Source organism: Phyllostomus hastatus, unplaced genomic scaffold, assembly GCF_019186645.2.
Source record: "Phyllostomus hastatus isolate PE091 unplaced genomic scaffold, TTU_PhHast_1.1 phas_contig_283, whole genome shotgun sequence".
Taxonomy (NCBI): domain Eukaryota; kingdom Metazoa; phylum Chordata; class Mammalia; order Chiroptera; family Phyllostomidae; genus Phyllostomus; species Phyllostomus hastatus.
The window spans coordinates 12,118,562-12,137,825 of NW_025333833.1; positions in this window are offsets into that span (position 1 = coordinate 12,118,562).

A 19,264-nucleotide genomic window follows, 5' to 3' on the forward strand; every position below is an offset into this window, starting at 1 on the left:
GCAGATTGCTGGTTGGAATGTGAAACGGTGCAGCCACCGTGGAAAATAGCTTGGTGGGTTCACAGGAAGTTAAACATGGAATGATGAAATGGCACATTTGATACAAACCCCAAAGAATCGAAAACAGGAGTTCAAACAAAACCCGGCACATGAATGTTTATAGCAGCATTATTCACAACAGCTAAAAGGTGACGACAACCCAGATGTCCATCAACCGATGAAGGGATGAACAAAATGTGGTATACTTATACCACGGAACATTATTCAGCCATAAAAAGAAATGAAGCACTAGTAGTATATGGTATAGGGTCAATAACCCTTGAGAACACGCTCAGTGAAAGAAACCACTTTAAAAAGGCCACATGTTGTTTGACTTCATTTATATGAAATGGCCAGAGTCGGCAAATCTATAGCAACGGAGAGCAGATCAGTGGTTGCCTGGGGCTGAGAGGAGTGGGGAGCGGAGAGCGACAAGGTACAAGGTTTCCTTCTGAACCGATGAAAATATTCCGGGAATGAGATGGCCGTGATGCTTGCACAGCCACGTGAAAGTGCTAAATGTCAATAATGGTAAATTTTATGTTAATGGGACAGATGGAACTGTTTGTAAAGTCAAAGTGTAATAAAATATCAGACCCCTGCTCGCTGATCTCTGACTCCCAGTTCTGTGGTCCGAGGGGTTCCAGTTAAAACCTTGACTTGTGTGTAACTGATTATCTGGATATCGGCTGCATCTTTCCAGATAACATGCTTGTAGTGTGCTGTAATCTACTGATTTATACATTTTGACATTTTTCAACGGACTCCCCATTACAGTGGATGCAAATTGAGCTCCCTTTCTCAGCAAGTACATTTTCCACATCCAAGAGCTCTTTCTTGTTCTCTGACTTTGTGTTTTGCAGTAGACTGATCTTCCTAATCAATTCAACATCTTTCTTCTCTCTCTGAGAATGTATATTACAATTATTCGTACTTTTATTCTGCCTCCGGCCTTGTCTATTTCATGCAAGTCCTTTCTTCCTGTGTACTTACTTTCTTCTCCGTCCTTCATGTTAAAGACTTTCTTCAAATGTACATGATCCCTGACTGTCTGCTCATGTTTAGGGTCGAGACTCTGAAAGTTGGTTGGCAGTGCATGTCACCGCAGAGTAATAAGGCCAGTTGGAACCTTTATTAGGGAAACTCAGAAGTCAGTACTTTAAAGTCTCTTCTTTGAGCAAACTTGGTTTCTGAAGAGGAAAATTATTAAAATTCCGCCTGGTTTGTACCCCTGTGTGTGGAGAGGTTGGGGGACTGTAGCTGGCTGATGGCTCTTTGGGGTTCCACCGTTCATTCATTACTCCCCTTACCCTCCGCTGCGCACCTCTCTGGTCCACTTCCTCCGGGTAATAAACCGCTGGTCTCCTGCAGTCACCTGGCTGCTCCCAAGGCCCGAGAAGGGCCAAGGTGTTTCACGGATTCACTGCCAGTCCTCTATTTCCAGCTGGGGCTTCGGCATCTCCACCTTCCAGAGCGCCTGGTGCCTCCCAGCCTTCCCCTCCCCAGAGGCCTGTGAGGCAAATGGGTGCGCTTCTCAGTGCCGTTGCCTCTGCTGGGACTTAGGTCACCACTTCCTCGGAAGAACCTATCTGTCTCTATCTACCAATTTGTCAGCATTTTTCGCTCACATTTTCATTCTTTTACTTTACTCAGGTTCCCATAGAGAGATAAGATAAGTGTTTTTAATTTACCGTTTTCATCAGAAATCAGATTTGTTTGCTTTGGGTGCGATATACATACAGCATCCTCACTTATCTTGTCTCATGTATTCCTCACAAAAATTCTGTAAAGATGGCTGGTTTGATTGTCTGAAATTTCTCAGCTAAGGAAATGGAAATTCAAGAAGGGAGTTAACGTGCCCAAGCCCTCACAGCTGGTAAGTGGAGAAGTCAGGATTTGAATACAAGTCTAAGGACCAATAATAATAATAATGACACCAAGACTGGCTGCCACTTACAAAACATGTGATATGTGTATGTGGTAGGCAAAATAGTGGTCCTCAAAAATGTCCCTGGAATTGTGCATGTAATACATGGGGAAGAAGGATTAAGCTAGCAGATGGAATTAAGTTTGCTAATCAGCTAAGGAGCCAGGGATGTTATCGAGGATTATTTGGATGGACCCAGTGTAACCTTGAAAGTGAAAGAGGGAGGTAGATGGAGAAAGAGCGCCCAAGGGAGACGAGACTGCAGAAGAGAGACACAGAGCACTGCTGGCACTGTTCTGCTGCCCCTGAAGACGGAGGAAAAGGGCCCATGAGCCAAGAACTGTGAAAACCCTCCAGATGCTGGAAAAAAAAACAGGCCCCCTCACCTCCAATCTCCTGAAAAGAACACAGCCTTGTCAACAATTCAGCTTCAGTCCAGTGAGACCTGTGTGGAAACATTTGATTGGCAGAACGATTAAGACAATAAATTTGCGTTGTTTATGCCTTTAAATTTCTGGTAACTTGTTTTATCTGCAATAGTAAACTGATAAGACTACCTGCTAAGAATTGTTCTAGCTATATGTATAGATATATTAAGTTATTTAATCCTTGTAAAGATGCTATGATGTATGTACAATTATCTCATTTTTCTGATGAGCCAACCGAGGCATAGAAATATAAAAAAGTGTCCAAAACATTTGAACAGAAATCTCCAGAAGAAGATATGAGTGTCAACGGAAACATGAGAAGATCCTCAGCATTAATGGTTGTCGAGGATAGCCAAATTAAAATAACAGTGAGGTCTCTACGTATGCACTGAGACAGCTAAAGCTAAAATGATAATATTAAGTGTTGGAAAGACTTTTGAGAGACTGGTAGTCTCATATAGGTGTGGGATCTAATATGGTAAAAATCACCATAAAAATATTTTCATAATTTTTTTTCAAAGCAAGCACATACTTACTGTAACACCCAGCATTCCTACTCCTAGGTGTTTACTGAAGAAAATAAAAAAAAATATGTCCCCAAAAAGACTTGTACACAAAAGTTCCCAGCAGCTTTTTCACAATAGCCTAAACTGAAAATAACCCAGGAGCCCATCAGCAGATGAATGGACTTACAGCATTTGGTATATCCATACAATGGGATACTTCCAAATAGTAAAAAAGAAATAGTAAAACATGCAAAAAAAAAAAGATGAATCTCAAAAACACACAAAAGAGCGCATGCTGTAGGATTCCATTCATAGAAAGCTCTAGAAGAAACAAATCATCCATAGTGACAGGATGCAGATCAGCAGTTGCCTGGGTTGGAGGTTTCCAGATGAACTGGAAGGAGTATATAAGGGAGCATTTTAGGTGATGGAATCTTCTTTATCGCCATAGTATTAATGGTGATACTAGTGTATAAATTTGTCAAAACTCACAGAAATGAACCCCTGAGTCCCTCTCACCACATTAAACTATATCTCAATGAAATTGATTTCTAAAAATATGTCCCAAGTCACCCAGCTAATGTCATGAGGCTTGGATTTGAAACCAGGCAGTTCTACCCAAGAGTCAGTGTTCTCACCACTAGAAAACATTGCCTTGTAGAGCTACTTGGTTACTACAACAACCTAAATAATTGTCCCTAACGGTATGTGTTAACCTTCTTTGATATTATGTCCATCAAGAGGTGGAGTCTCGCTGTCCTTCCTGTGAATCTAAGCTGGCCTGTGAACGCTTTGACCATGAGAGCAAAGCAGAAATGGCACTATCCCAGTTATGGGATAGCCTTTAAGAAACTGGCAGCTTCTGCATTGTAGCCCTGGGATGCCCTACAAGGAGTCAAACTACCCACTTGAGAACTGCATGGAGGGGCCCTGAGACTTCATAGAGTGGGTGGAGGGTCCAGTCCAGCTCCCTGCCATTCTCCCAAAGACACCAAGTATGTGAGTGAAAATATCTTAGACCCTCCAGACCGGGCCACCCAGGGAGAATGACAGAGAATGACCCCACACAATGTCACACTGCACAGTGGATGGCTGAGCTGAGTCCTGCCTCAATTCCTGACCCACAGAAATCATGCAATATGATAAAAAAAAGTGCGTGTTTTAAAACACTAAGCTTAGGGGTACTTTGTTTGCAGCAGGAGTCAACTGGAAAGTGGCTCAGACGGCACTCTCATTTCTGCTGCCTCTGGGGTTTCAGTGCTTCATGGAAATCTTTCTCTGTAATGTTCCAGAGGTGATGCTCTAATTGTCCCACTCTTGGGCTTTGTAAAGGATGAACGACTGAAAGAATTATGGAGACCCGTCATCACTTGTTACATCAAGTCTATAAATAAGGATACACGTGAAATCAGAGCCACCAGGGGCCCCTGCTCAGCTTCTGCACCTGGGCTACCAAGGGCCCTGCACTGCATTCGAAGCAAGGTTCAGAGGATCCGCAGCACATCCACCCCGAAGGTTAAACAAGCTCGAGTGTGTGTGCCATAACTAGATATGCATCCAGTTCTTCTACGAAAGGGAGCCCTCTCCGAAGCGCTGCAGCATCCGTCTGCTGGATGCAGATAAACCATGGGATGCATCGGGATGAAGATGTTTGCTGAAGGGTCGGGCAATGTCTGAGCTCAGCATCCGTGTGACTGCAGTCTGGTAAATATAAAGCACTGATCCTTCATTTTATGGGCCTGGAACTCTGCCTAGCTACAGAGTGCCAGCTGTCCCCAAGGTCCAGTTGCTTGCTGCTCAAGAACGGTCGATGTGCAGAACACAGCGAGGCACAAACTGGCAGAGAAACCCTTGACGACAGAGCAGATTCAAGAACAGTCGGGACTATGCTGATGCCTTTCAGCTAATGTTCCCCTTTGGTGTCATTTCTCAGCATTTTCTCACAGAATCAAAGTTTTTTAAAATGTCGTTTGTTTGTCCACTAGTGTTGGTGTCCACGACAACCCAGGCTGTGTACAGTGTGTAAAAGCAAGATTGAATGCTGACAGTGCAATGACCTGCCAATACAATTAGTAATGCAAGGTCACGGCACACCCTGCGTGAAAGCCCCTCCTAGCCACGCAGAGAACTGTTTACTGCGTTCGAAGATCAGATGCGGTCTCCCCAGCGGCCAACCACTTTGCACACTGGGGTCTTCCCTTCACTGTTTTCCAGTCACCAGAGCTTTATTAAGGACTTAAAAGCTATCCTCCGTTCCAAGTTCTTTAAAAACATTATCTGATTTCATATTCATAACAGCACTAGGAAAGAGGTAATATTATTGCCATTTTAAAAATAAATTAAAACCAAGAAATTATGTAACTTGGCCAAGGTGACGTAAATACTGAGTATTGAAGCCAGATAGTGAACTCTCTAGATACTGATTCAACTGCTAAATGCGTATATGAGATTATGTATCTCCTTTAAAAAGGTTTGTATTGAAGTTGCATTGTCTTTGTGAAATGAATAGGGAGCTTCTATATTTTTACTGTGGCTAGAATAATTTAAATGACATAGAACTAGCAGTTCTTTAAAGCTTCGATGGATTTTAGCTATGAAACCCGTAGGTAACATTTTTAGTAAAAGATCTTTTTGACCTTTCCAGTGTCTTCTGTGGTAATTGGTCTATGCAAAGTTTTTCATGCCTTTTTCTTGGTTTAATATTTTGGTCATTCTCATTTTACCGAGAAATTATCCATTTTCGCCCGATTTGCAAAGTTGTCCCCACGGAGCTGTATGTAATTCCCTATCATAATATTTTGTAAAAACTCCCCTATATTGTAGTCTGTCTCTTTTCTCATCTTTGTTTTTAAAAATAGTCTCACTTTTTCCTCTTATTTCCTTAATCAAGTTGGCAACATGTTATACATGTTATTGCTTATTTTGAAACACCAACATTTAGATTCATGTATCATTCTACTAAATTTTGTTTCTCATTTGGTTAGGTTCGATGTTTTATGTTTATAAATTCTCTCTTCCTAAATTGCAAAAAAACACTTTCTTAGTCTTTTTCTAATTTACTAGATAGATAGCAAGTTTCTTCATGTTCCATTTTTCTTACTAAAATAATAAAGTCATTATGACCATGTGCTATTATTATATTTTAGCTCTGAGCACATCTTTGGCCGTATCCCATAAATTTATAAATAAAGGGTTCTTTTTCATGCTGTCTGTGGAATTTAGAATTTTAGCTTTGAGATTTTCTTGATCCAATCACTAGAAATATGTCTCTTCATGTCCTAGTCATGAGTGTTTTTTGACGTTGGGTCCACACTTTATTGTATACTCTTAAAGCAAATGAAATCTAGTGGTATCACTGAAGACTAAAGAACATGAATAATTAGGAATTATTCAAGGAATGCAAAGCTGGTTGTACACCAGGAAGTCCATCAAAGTAACCCATCAGAGCAACAGGAGGGGAATGGCATTTAGCAAATTCAACAGTCATTCTTCCAGCACTCGAGGGGTGGGCAACTCCCAGAAGCGCTGAGTGAGGAGCTCAGCTAACACTGTCCCCAGAGAGTGATAAAACTAGACAACATTTTCAAAACTCTACAAATTAACCAAAGCATGCGACAAGTTAAAAGTCTCTTCTGTCTGATATTACTACAGCCACTTGAGCATTCTTAGGATCAGTGTTTTTATCTTTTCTACTTTTAACTTACTTGTATCTTTATTTATATTTATATATTTACTTGTATTTTGTATTTATATTTAGGTGGATTTCTTATAGAAATGTTCTATGTCATTTACATGTAATGCAATTATTAGTATGGTTAAGTTTTTCCCTGTTATTTCACAGAGAAGAGTCACGTAAAAGAGTTTTCATTCTAATCTTTAATTGGAAGTTTCTGCTATTTATTTTCATTCAATTCCACTCCATTAATGCTCATTGAGTGCCTATGATGAACATGGCACCGTGCTTAGTATTGGGGAGGATAAAAGACAGAGGTAGAAAATTACAACAAGCATTTGAAGAACATAAGTAGCCCCAATCTATTGCAGCACAAATATAAGGAGAGAAATTCACACCTGTCAGTAGAGCCGCAACTAGAGTGTTGTTTCAGCAGAAAAGCCTTTGCAATTTTGCCTTAAGTGAAATAGTCCTATTTATGTTCTGGGAACCCTCAGGACTGTCCTAATAATAGCAGTGCTTGGAAGTATTAATAAATGATGCTGAACCATCCAAATAATCATGGTAACTAATGTTCAGCATGTTCTTCGGCAGGTACTTTCAGATAAGCAGGTCTCTGGAGGGGCGCCTCACCTCCTGAGAGTGTGGCTGTGCCCTGCAGACTTAAAGTAATTGTTCTGTGGTAATTAAGGGGGGAAAAGAGATTTTGTGTCTCTTTAGGAGGCCAGGTAAAGAACAAAAATGAATGGGCTCCAGGGTTGTGGGGACCCCGATATCGCTTCAGGCAAAGAAGTGGATTTAAACATAACAAGGTGGAGGCGGTGGCTGCTATTTATTCTCCTTAAGTCTGGGGACATTGCAACCAAAATTCAAACCCCGAGACTTCATGGGTTCAGTTGCTTCTCCCTCCTGCCCCAAACCATGTCCCAAAGCCTCCGCCTCAAAGGAAGAGTAAATGGCTCTCAGAACACTTGCTCGCGCTCTCACTTGCCCCTGACCTTCCTGGCCATCCCCTTGTCTCTGACTCCTCTGTCTTCCCCTGAAGGACTGAAGTTTACTCAGTCTCTGGGTTCTGAGAAGAAGCCAATGGAACTCTGACCTGCTATTTGTAAGTGAGAGATTACAAGGCGAACAGCAGGCTTTTCTCTCTTCCTAAGTCTCGCGGGATCTCCTACAGAAGCACTAGCTATGGGAGCCCTCGAACCGGGGCGGGTCCTAGGACGAAAAAGCTTAAGTGCTGCTGGCCTAACACCAACCCTTGGCTCCAAAAACATTAGTAAATGCTCATGTCAAGGTAGTGATGGATGGATTAGTGATGGATGGTTCTAGGCCAATTCTAGAAAATATACTTTATGACAGCAGCAATAATAATCAGATGGATTTTCTTGGGAGACATAGAAGAAAGGGAACTGACATTACAGAACTAAGACCTCTGGGACAATGGTTCTCTGAAATGTGGTCCCCAGACCAACAGCAGCAGCGTCGCCTGGACACAGGTTAGCAATGCAAACTCTCAGGCTTCTCCCCAGACCTACTAAATCAGAAATTCTGAGTGGATGGGGCTGGGGACCCAACAATCTATATTAACATGCCCTCCAAATGCTACTGATGAATGTTAAAATGCGAGAACCAATGCACTAAGGGGAAGAAAAAGAACTCAAGGTATAGATCACTGCTTCTCACTCTGTCTCGCATCAGAAGCTGTTTATGGAAACAAAGATCACTACGCCTGACTCTGAGAGCTTCAGATTCAGTAGGGCTGGCTCAGGGGAAGAGAGTTTGCTTTCTAACAAATTCCCAGGTGATATTGATGCTGTTGGCCCAGGGACCACAGTTTGAGAACCACTGGTCCACATAAAATTTGAATAGATGCAGGATTTCCTTGGCTTCAGATTAGAAAAGGGTGATCTGGACTGACAAGCTAAGGAGGTGGGGAGGAGAAGTGATGACCACACAGACGTGTCAGGGACTTACACAGAGAAAGACTCAGCCCCCTTTGGACCCTGAGGAGGCAGCAAGGCTGAGGCAGTTCTGGGTTTCGGGTTCACGCACCAAGTTTCCTGCTGGCCACGTGTGAGAGTGGTAGGAAAGTAGTAGAAAGAAACCGCAGTCTAGAAAGGCCCAGGTGGCCCATCTTCAAAGTGGCCTGCATGAACCGAGACCCAAGGGCCAACTACGGCGACAACGTGTCAGGAGACACCTGCAGGAAGGGATGAATTCATGGGCAAGATTGCCTTCTGCATCCTGACAGTTTAGTGCCTCAAAAGCCTCCAGAACTTGGCCATGAACAGAGGGAAAGGGGTGACATTTCCCATGAACTTACATTGTTTTCACCCCCTTGTTGGAATAGAGCCAAGGCCGTCCCTGAAAGGGTAAAAGATCTGGGAGGTCACAAGTGAAATAGGGCATTTGAAAGGGCCCATGCTGTTAGCATTGTTATAGGCTCTTTGGGATACTGTTAAAGGCAGAAATTTTGAAATTCAGTTTCAGTGATGCTTCGGGATCATGGGTAAGGGACTGTGCTTCATGATAAACCCTTCAAGTTGGGGCCTGAAATGGCCACCTCAGTTGTCCTACCCAAGGCACTGGCCTGATAAGGGTATAAAGCAGAAATTGAGTTATAAAGTTCAATGACTACTTACGAGGAAACAGTTGGTAACACTCAAATTGAGGGACATTCTACCAAACAACTGGCTCATACGTACAAATCTGTTCTGCATATTAGTTAATGGGATTGTAGCAATAGTTTCCTGAATTTGAACACAAGTGAATCTGACTTTGTGGCCTGAGATTTGTACCTGCTGCACCCGTACCCGTATCCTCATGCTCGATGCTTTCTCCGAAATAGTGACGACCAGAACAGTGAAGATCCTGATTCAGCACAAAGAACTCACCAAGAATAGGAATTGCTTGCTTTTTTGATTTTGAATGATTATTTTAGAACTTGCAAGAGTCCCTGGTTGATTTCCTTCTCTGGGTAGTTACCAGGCGGTGCTCAGAGTTGGCATGTGCTGGAATCATCCCGGGTGGGTGTGGAATATCACACAGTCTTGACTTCAGTCTTTTCCCAGGGTGATAAGAGCCACAGAGTTTACCGCTGACACCCGAGACCTGGAAGAGCGGCTTCTTTCGATCTCTTTCAAAGTGGCCGCTCTTTGGTTTCTCTCCTTGTGTGATCTTCCTTGCTTCTGAGTTTCTGTAGAGCTTGCAATCTGACCCAAACACCCTAACGCTTGATTGTATCCAGCCTACTGTTTTTCCCCAGTTGTTTCATGTACGTATAATTCATCTCCCAACCCAGATGAAACCTCCTCGGAGGTGAGAAGTGTGTCTCCCATTACATGTACATCCCAAGTAGCATTGCGCTGTGCTAGACCCCTGGGTGCACAGAAAGATGTTTGTCAATTGATTCACAGAACGCAACGAGTGAATGAGTAAGTGAGCAGTAATGCCCATCTCTCCTACTATGCCAATTAAGAAAAGAAACTCCTCTCCAAACTGTGTGTGTGGGATTTGGGAGAAGTGGTATAACCAATTATTTACTAAAAACTGCAAGAATTCTCCATCCGCATATGATAAGTTGTTATTTGTGTCATTAATGGTTGCCTGTGTATTCCTTTCCACTCCCTGTTAGAAAATTATTGCATGCCTCATTATTTAGGCCCAATAACGAAACCTCTATAAACTTCCTCATTGCTTTTCTCAAGTGAGCTGTTGGATTAAGCCAAGCAAGACTGTGAAATAAGCAGAATCTAGCTCTGCCGTTCCTCCTTCTAACGGCTGTTCATATCCGCCTGTCCTCATCCCCATGTTCCCATCTCCCCCCTTAACTAGCAATCAATTAGCTGGTGAGAGCTAATAAAGTATTACCCCTCTAAAGAACTATTTGTCTTTTAGTAAAAGAGTAACTAAGACCTAACTTTTAGGGTCTAAAGAAATGAATCTCTGATTGCAAATATTCATTTATTGAAAGGCCAGTGGAAGAGAGATTTAGGGAGCAGGTTTCTTAAATCTCTCTTCTAGGAAGAAGCCCATTTTAACTACTGATGAAGCAAGTGCCAATAAGATTTATGAAAAAGATCTAATTTCTAAGTAAAATTTAGAAACTTGATTTTTTAAAAAAATTTTACAGAGGTATACTCATGCTTTGGAGAATAAGTTTGGGCTGATAAAACTAAAAAAGCATTGTTTTGGAATTAAATCAGAAAGTTATTTATTAACTTGTTTATGCTTTCTTGTTACCATACTAGTCATGTATTCTACTTAAGACATAGAAGTCAAATACCTGACAGAAATGCCAACAATTTCTTGTACCGTGCTCAGAGCAGACATTGCTAATCGAGCACAGCACTCTTTTCCTTCTTCACTCAGCACTCCAGGCAACCATTGCCCTTGCAAAGAATATTCATTGCCCAGTAAAGGATAAAACCTTTGCTGCCATTGCTGTTCTTCTTTATATCAAGGTAGCTAGGGAGTAGTAATTTATTAGAATATTATTTAGTAAGAATGGAATCAGAGCAAATAACCTAGTACCAAAAAAATACTATTGGAGAATAAAATAACACAAGTGAAAATAAATTACAACTAAGGAATTGTAAAAAGGCGTAGGAAGTCAAGATGACTAGGGTTCCTCGTTCTATTAGTAAATATCATTAGAACTTTATATAAATTAAGTGGATGCAGAAGTTCAACAAGAAAGAAAATGAAAGGAAGGAGGTAGGAAGCCAGGAAAGGAGGAAGGGAGGGAGGAAAAGTTTGTGGATAGAATATGACGTGAGGGGTGATTGATTTGTTAGACAGGACACTTATTTCTGTGACAAATACAGCAATGAACTTTATCTCACTATCCCTCAGTAAAAAGCCCTACTCCTAATTCAATATAAAGTCACTTTCACAGTGAGTCAGATCATGCGTTCTAAAAAAGGACCTAGACTACTGAGATGTGTGGGTTGATAATCCCAACAGGAATTCGATAGCTTTGCAAAATATTTTCTACATTTGAGGTATCACTGCCAAGCTACAACACAGTATAACTTTCTAATCCTGTAATACCAAAAATGTAGCATCATCCTTGAGTAAGCCCTGATAAAATATCTTCCTCTCTCCCAGAAACTTCTGTCATTGCTTTCCCTCATGACATTGCTACATCCAGCAATGAGGCATTGCCGACCTCATTATATTTTAGGAGAACTGCTTCTTGCAAACATATAAAACATATTAAATAGATAATGTTTTCCTGTTCCCTAGTGGAGCACAAGCTGGTGCCCTTTCCTCGAGCATTGCAATTGTAATTCCCGAGGCTTCCCAATCCAGAAACCGTTCCTGGTGCGTCTCCGCTCTCTGTGATAAGCATTCAATACATGAATCGCCTAGGGCCTTCGTCTTGTTTTCTCCCACGTGCTCCAGGTTTCAAAAGGATTTGTCTAGTACACAATTTGCATTTGGATAACAATGAACTTGCATTTTCAGATCAGTATGATTACAAGGTTGTTCCTCTTAGTTCTGATTTTCTTCGTGCTGTTGGACTCTTACTGGATTTCACTTACTGAGAATACAAGTCACTTCCTGGTCTTGGAAGGTTGCCTTCCGAGGGGGTCCTCACTGGGTGGTAACTGCCTGGTCCTTCCCGCAGGTCGGAAACCACACGACACTCCAGACGTTTCAGAGGTAAATGTAGAAAGTGATAAAATGATAATCAAAAAACAAAAAGAAAATTTAGATGAATATTTATCTCCCCCACATTTAAGAAAGGAATCTAAGATAAAACAATAAGAAAAATACATTGATTGTATTATATGCAAGTTAAACTCTTCTGCACATAAAAATGTCTAAAGGCAAACATAAAGTAAAAACATATTTTCACGACTAAGTAAAGATTGAATAGCCCTCATTTATAAAGCATTGATACAATCAACAACAAAAGTAATTTCTCAATACAAAGGCTGGCAAAGGGCACTGACAATTTTAAGAAGAAAAATAAGAATAGGCATTAAAAACATTTTTAAATGGTCAGCACTAATAATAATAAATGGAAATTAAAATGAGTTACTCTGATCTATGGCTTTAGTACATATTTCAGAAGTAATAATGCTTAATACTGGCAAAGGCATAGATTTTCTGGAAAGCATTTTCAGAACACGTTCCAAAAGCCTTACGGTTCCCAGGCAAACCAGGGCAAGTTTGGATGTATAGCATTTTTTTCACATTATTTCTAAGGACCAAAAACTGAGGAGTGGGGGAATAAATGTCTAAAGAGAATGGGAATGGTTAAACTAATTATGAAATGGAAAATGTTTGATGAAATCTCATGAGAAAATTCATATGAAATAATATTGACAAAAAATTGTGTGTAGAGAGGTTTATATAAAGTGTAATTCCAGTTACCTAAAACCTATATATCTGTATATGCATAGAAAACAGTTTATAAGAAGATATACCAAAATATTAACTCTATGTTATACTCATATAAATGAATTTTTCTTCTTTGCACTTTTGCTTTACTTTACAAAATGGTTTACAAATGGCCATATATTACTTTTCCAAATAGTAGCATATGAAATAAAAATGGAATGCTTCATCTCAATGGAAAGTTCTAGAATGCTTCCATATAAACATTCAGCTTTTTCTAGATGAGCAAGCTCCCATTACGTTCTCTCACCTCCCCAGGGACAGGTGCACTTCAGGGATGGACGATGGTACAATTTCTCTAACACAATCCCGAAATTACTGAAAGCCAGGTCAAGCCTGATGGGTTATATGTGTGGTTCATAAAAAGAAAAACAGACAGACAAAGAAACAGTCAAAGGAACACCCATCAGACTTCAGAAGCAAACTTTCCACTCAGGACTGTCCCCCCAGGAAACTTCCTTGATTCCTGGGAAGGTTAGAGGTTTCTTTTCTGTCTTCTTATGTTGTGTTATCCCGACTTGACCTTGGCACTCACTGCATTGTTCTGAAATAATCTGTTCACATGCCTTTCTCCTCTCAAGCCTTGGCTATGCACTCCTTGTGCTTAAGTGTCCATTTTACTAGTTTCTGCAACTCAAAACACAGTCCTGGTCAATCACAAAAGTGCTTTTGTCTGTACCTTGACCAGTAAAAAAACAAGTTCAAATGAGAAGTGAACACACTAGTCTCTTGAAAATAAGATCAGGGAATGATGGTAAATCCTTCCTCCTTCCTCATCTCAACACGGCAAATCACATATACATAAAATTGGTGGTTTCAGAGGGTTCTGGCCAAAAGTGGCTGTGTGAAACCCAACCCTTGTGTCACTGTCACATGGTCACTTACAACTCTCCCTGTCCGTCAACAGACTAATCGGTGCCTTAAATAGGCCTTTCTTTTAATAACTTTGCTCAGAAATGACTGCATAAAACCATGAAATAGAATGGTTTCTCGTTTCACTGAAATTGGACCCACATTTACCGTCATATAGAAACTGCTGTGGTCACTGGCTTTCCTAGCCAGGGGCCTTCTCGCTGTTAGCTGCCTCAACGTCTCATTTGTACAGCCAGAGACCGAGGTGGCAGTGAGCTCTGCAGTCTGCAGAATGCTGGGAAATTCTGCAAGCTAGTAAAATCCTTCCATCTGGGGCTTGCCTAGGCAGTCGTCCCCTTATCCGCAAGGGTTACCTCCCAAGACCCCCAGTGGATGCTTGAAACCCAGATAGCACTGGGCCCTACGTGTGCTGTTTTTTTCCTATACGTATATACCTATGATAAAGTTTAATGTATAAATTAGGTACAGTGAGAGACTAACAATAACTAATAATCAAATAGAACAATTATAACAACATACTAGAATAAAATTGTGAGAATGGGGCCTCTCCCTCTCTCATATTGCTCCGTGTGTACCTCATAGATAGGCTGGCTAAAGGGATAATTCACATCCTGGTAGATGGAACAGGATGGCAAGAAACTTCACTACGCTACTCGGAACGGTGTGAAATCTAAAACTGACGACTTGTTAATATCTGGAATTTTCTATTTAATATTTTTGGACTGTGGTTGGCCATCAGTAACAGAAACCTCAGAGAGAGAAACCGCAAGGAATCGAGACTACTGGGTTGGAGTATCAGAGCTGCTGACCCTGCTGGGAAACTCCCGAGCCTCCTCCGGCCCAGAAACTGGCATCCTTAAAGGGCCCCTGCCCCGTGAAGCCCTGCCTGACCGCTCTGCGCTCTTAAGCCCTCGCCAGGGGTTGTTGTACGGGTTTCCTCCCAGGTCTGTTTCTCTGCTCAGACAGCAAGTGCCTTGAGGACAGGGATATGTCTGCAGCCGAGTGCCTGAAACACAGACAGCCAATACCAAATTGAATTGAACCACTGTGGGTGGGGGGGAGGGGAAAGGATATTTTTAGTGCTTATTTTATTTTTAGACTCGTCTCTGGAAGTTCCAGCCATTTCTAAACAGAATTTTAAGCTCCTTCTAGGACACGGTGTGGTTGGCAGAAATCTTTGAATTATAGTTCTATCACCTACTCACTTTATCCTGGTAGGGTCCTGTCTCTTGATCCTCCATCTCCTGATCTGTGAGATGGGAGTGGTCATAACAGCACCATTGTCAGGATGAATGAGCTCATGCCATTCTCCTGGCCCAGAGCAGAGGATTAATAACGTCTGGAGTTTCTCCCAGGCCTTGCAGGACAACTCTTCCCATCAAAGTTTTTCTCCTATACTTGGAGGTTCTTGCTTTTTTCGGTCAGACTCGATGATTCTCTAGAGCAGGAGTCAGAAAAGATGTTCTGTAAAAGCCAGATGTTGACCATGTTAAGACTTCGCAGACTACTCAGTCTCTGCTGCATATTCTTTTGTGTTTTGTTGTTGTTGCTTTGTTTTGGTTTCTGTAAAACTCCTTTAAAATCTAAACCCACTCTTAGCTTGTAGGCTGTACATAAACAGACCTTTAACAGAGTCAGCTCTATGACCCTATAACATGTGTGGGTTTAGAGGTTTGCTGAACCCTGTTCTAGAGTGGGAGTTCTCCAAGTGTGGCCACCCACCTCTCCACCAGTCGCAACAGCATCTCCTGGAAACTCATGAACATAAATTAGTGGACCCCACCCCAGACCTACTGGACCAGAAACTTGAACGTGGGCAGGTATTTAACAAACTCTCCGGGTGATTGTGTTGCGGGCAGTCAATCTTGATGACACGTTAGAATCCTGGAGGGCTTTAAAACCTGTTAATGCCCACGCCTCACTCTGTACCAGAAACTCAGGGGTAAGACGAAGGCATGGGTGTTGAAAGGCCTTGCAAGTGACTTCATGTTCAGCATCTGCTGGGTTCCCTTTGGAAAAAACCTACCAGATCACCTTTGCATCTGCAAAGATTTAGTGCTAATAACATTGCCAAGGTACCCAATACATGGGTGTCTCCTTATTTCCATAAGTTCTTGAAGAACTCTCACTATAATCAGTTAATCAAATGATAGCTTTTCAGTACCACATATAAAGCACTATGTTAGGTAGGTACACTGGGAATATTTTTTGAAGTATATTAAGATGGTTTCTACCTTTGAATAACTTACATATAAAAAGCAAACTTCTCCACAGAAGAAGCTTCTCCAAGAAGCTCATAATTTCAGTTTTATAAGAAAGGATCAACTTAAGAAACATCACTCATATATCCTTTTTCACTGAGTTTAAACCTGGTCACTGGTCACTAGTTCCTGACTGCCCCCTCCCCCATTACTACAATGGGCTGGGTCCATTACTGCAACATTCCAAATGGAATAAGCTGGAGGGTGTTTTCTTTCTTGTTTCAAAAACACATAAAAAAAAACAGTGTGTAGAAAAGACTTTGTATGGTTTTATAATTCTAGAGTGCCACAGCTGACAAATGACATCAGCCAGCCTGCCTTAGCCATAAACCATTTTAGAACTGTTATGCATAATTTGGCTTCAGGTCAAGGTGGTATAATATGAACCAGCAGAATATACAGCACAGTGTGTCCTTAGCAGCTATGCTAAAGATCAGCAAAACTCATTCCTGTAAGAGAAGCTCATCTGTGAAGCAAGGTCAAGTCCAGGGGTCATCAGAGAAGGTTCCCTTCATGGAATTGCTCCTTGCCTGGAGGTGCTTCTGCTTTGTGACTCTGATGTGGTGGTCCCTCCGACTGCCTACATTATATCCATTTCCTGCCAACACTGAGCACTGCCCTGTCTTCCGTACTATAGGCATTCCCATTCCATTCAGGAATCAGGTAGCCACGTTCTTTGTGGGTGGGGAGGGGAAGGGAGGGATGTTAGCCTTCTCTCCAGCCCCAAAGGTTAAATCTTGATGGTTTAGATACACCATGGTAATTTCATTTCATTTGTCAGTGATTGATTTAGGATCATGCATGTGACTCATAATTCTGGCCCAGGAGACCTGAGAGGAAACCTGCAAAATGAGCTTCTGAAAAGTTCTCTCTGGTGTTCAGAAGACATGCAGAGGAAGATGCTTCTTCTTAGGTTAATGGATACAGTTCTGTGAGGATACGATAGTCAGAGCTTCCTTGGCCATCTTGCAACCATGAGGGGACATGTCCGGAGCCAAAAGCCAACACGCTGAGCACAGGGTGACAGAAAGGTGGGAAGGATGTGAGTTCCCCGATGAACTTGTGAAGCTACTAAATGAAAAAACCAGAAACCACCTGCTCTCCAGATTTCATGTGGGTAATAAACATCATTATCTAAGCCATTTTGGGTGCATTGTCTTGTTTTTACAGCCAAAAGCATCGTAGCTAATACAGATGCAGAAGAATCTTGTATTCTATTTAATGCTTGCTTAGTCCCAAAACTTGTATTCAAGTACAGAGGATTTTTCTGTTGGAATAAAGATTTTTTTACTTACTCCTTTTTAGTTTTCTCCCATACCGACATAGCTTGTCTCCAACACAAAGCTATGTCTCCCTGAGTGCTTTATCTCCACACTCTTCTTCGTGAAGACCCAAGCGAACCATTAATTTGGGTATAGTAACAGCCTAGAACAGTGGTCCCATCCACACCAGGCACAGATCCAACAAAGGATGGGCCTCGCTATGCAAATGCTAGCATTTCAGTCTGTGTTGTTAACATTGACATTGGCATTACCATAGCCATCAGTCTGAGAGCCTCAGAACCTCGCTGCCTGACACAATATTGACGTTCAGTAAATGTTAGTTGGATGAACGCATAAACAAACTCTAATTATTTGCAAATAGCACATCAAGGAGAATTTAGAGACTTGAAGATACTTGAGGCTCCCTTTTGAGAGAGAAACCTGCGTACTAAGTGCCTCCTTCTGCCACATCTAGTGGAAACCAGAGAGTGAAAGTACCGTAGCTTCCCTTTAAAAAATGAAGTGTCCCCACCCATTCTCTCTCTTGCTCTGATTCTCGTGCTTATTCTATCTGAAGTTTCAGAACTGAAGTGACCTGATCTTGTGAATATTTTTAAAGCAGATATTTTCCTGTTTGTGTAAAGATCTTTCTTTGAAGCCCAAAGAGTTCCATCATTGCTCATTAAAAGTTTCTGACATACAGGCGCGTGTGCGCATGAGTGCACTTCGAGAGGGCTAGGTGTATGTGGTCGTGCAGGTCCTATAGGAACTTGTTCATTCGATGACTTCAAAGGCAAGCAACTGCATTTAACATGGCTTTGAAGAAGTGGCTTGGTTGGAAATATTTCATTTAACAGGCTGACTCTGGTAGCTGGGGTAAAAATAAATTAATGGCTTTGTTCAACCTCCCGTGTACTTTTGTCCAGTGAAGAGCAGATCTGTGACCTTCAGGGTAAGCCTGCCAAGGAAGGGAATGTGCCCTTATTCTCTTGGGGGAAATTCATCCTTTGTCTCTGAGAAGGGACTTGGTTTTATGCTGAGAGTCCGTGTCTCAAGAACCAGGTTGTACTCACTGAGAGAGATACAGTGACATCAACGAAGAGAAAGGCTGAGACCACATTTCTCAGAAGCTGATTCTGCTTCAGAAATGAATTCCTAGTGGACAGGACTTCTCCAATAGTCCCCTGCAGGAGGAAGGCGTGTGTGTTAAATGCCCTCCCTGTAGGCTCCTATTATATGCGTGAAGGTACATAAATTGCTGGCTGGATTTCACTGATGAGTAGTGTTCCCTCCACGACAGAGTTGCTTGGATCTCTACCTAACACTTAGTGTTTCTTTATGAAATAGTGATTTGCTTATATGTCTGTCTCTTCCATTAAATGCAAAGTGCCTTGAAACCTGGTCCATGTTTCAAGTCATCTTTGAACCCAGTGCCTGAAATACTTAGAGTAATAGCAGGCACTCAGTAAATATTTTGAAGTAGAACTGAATCATTATATAATAATGAAAAGGCCCAGACTCACTATGTTGACAGGCATTTACTAAACCTGGAAGAAATAAGACAGAGACTGTGAACAAAGGTACTTTGCTTCTATAACACGAGGTAATAGGGTTTGTAATCAGACCTACCATGTTTCAAACCCCAGCTCTGCAATTCATTTTGTTCTACCTTGAGTTCATTACCTAACCTCACTAAACATCATCTTGTACCCTGTAAAATGGGGATAACAACAAACTCCTAGATGAGTTGTTGTTATGGGTTGAATTGTGCTCTCTTATTCATATGTTGTTGTCCTAACCCCAAATACCTCAGATTGTGACCTAATTTTTAAACAGGATCATTGCCGATATAATGAGTTAAGATTAGGTCATACTGAAGCAGGGTGG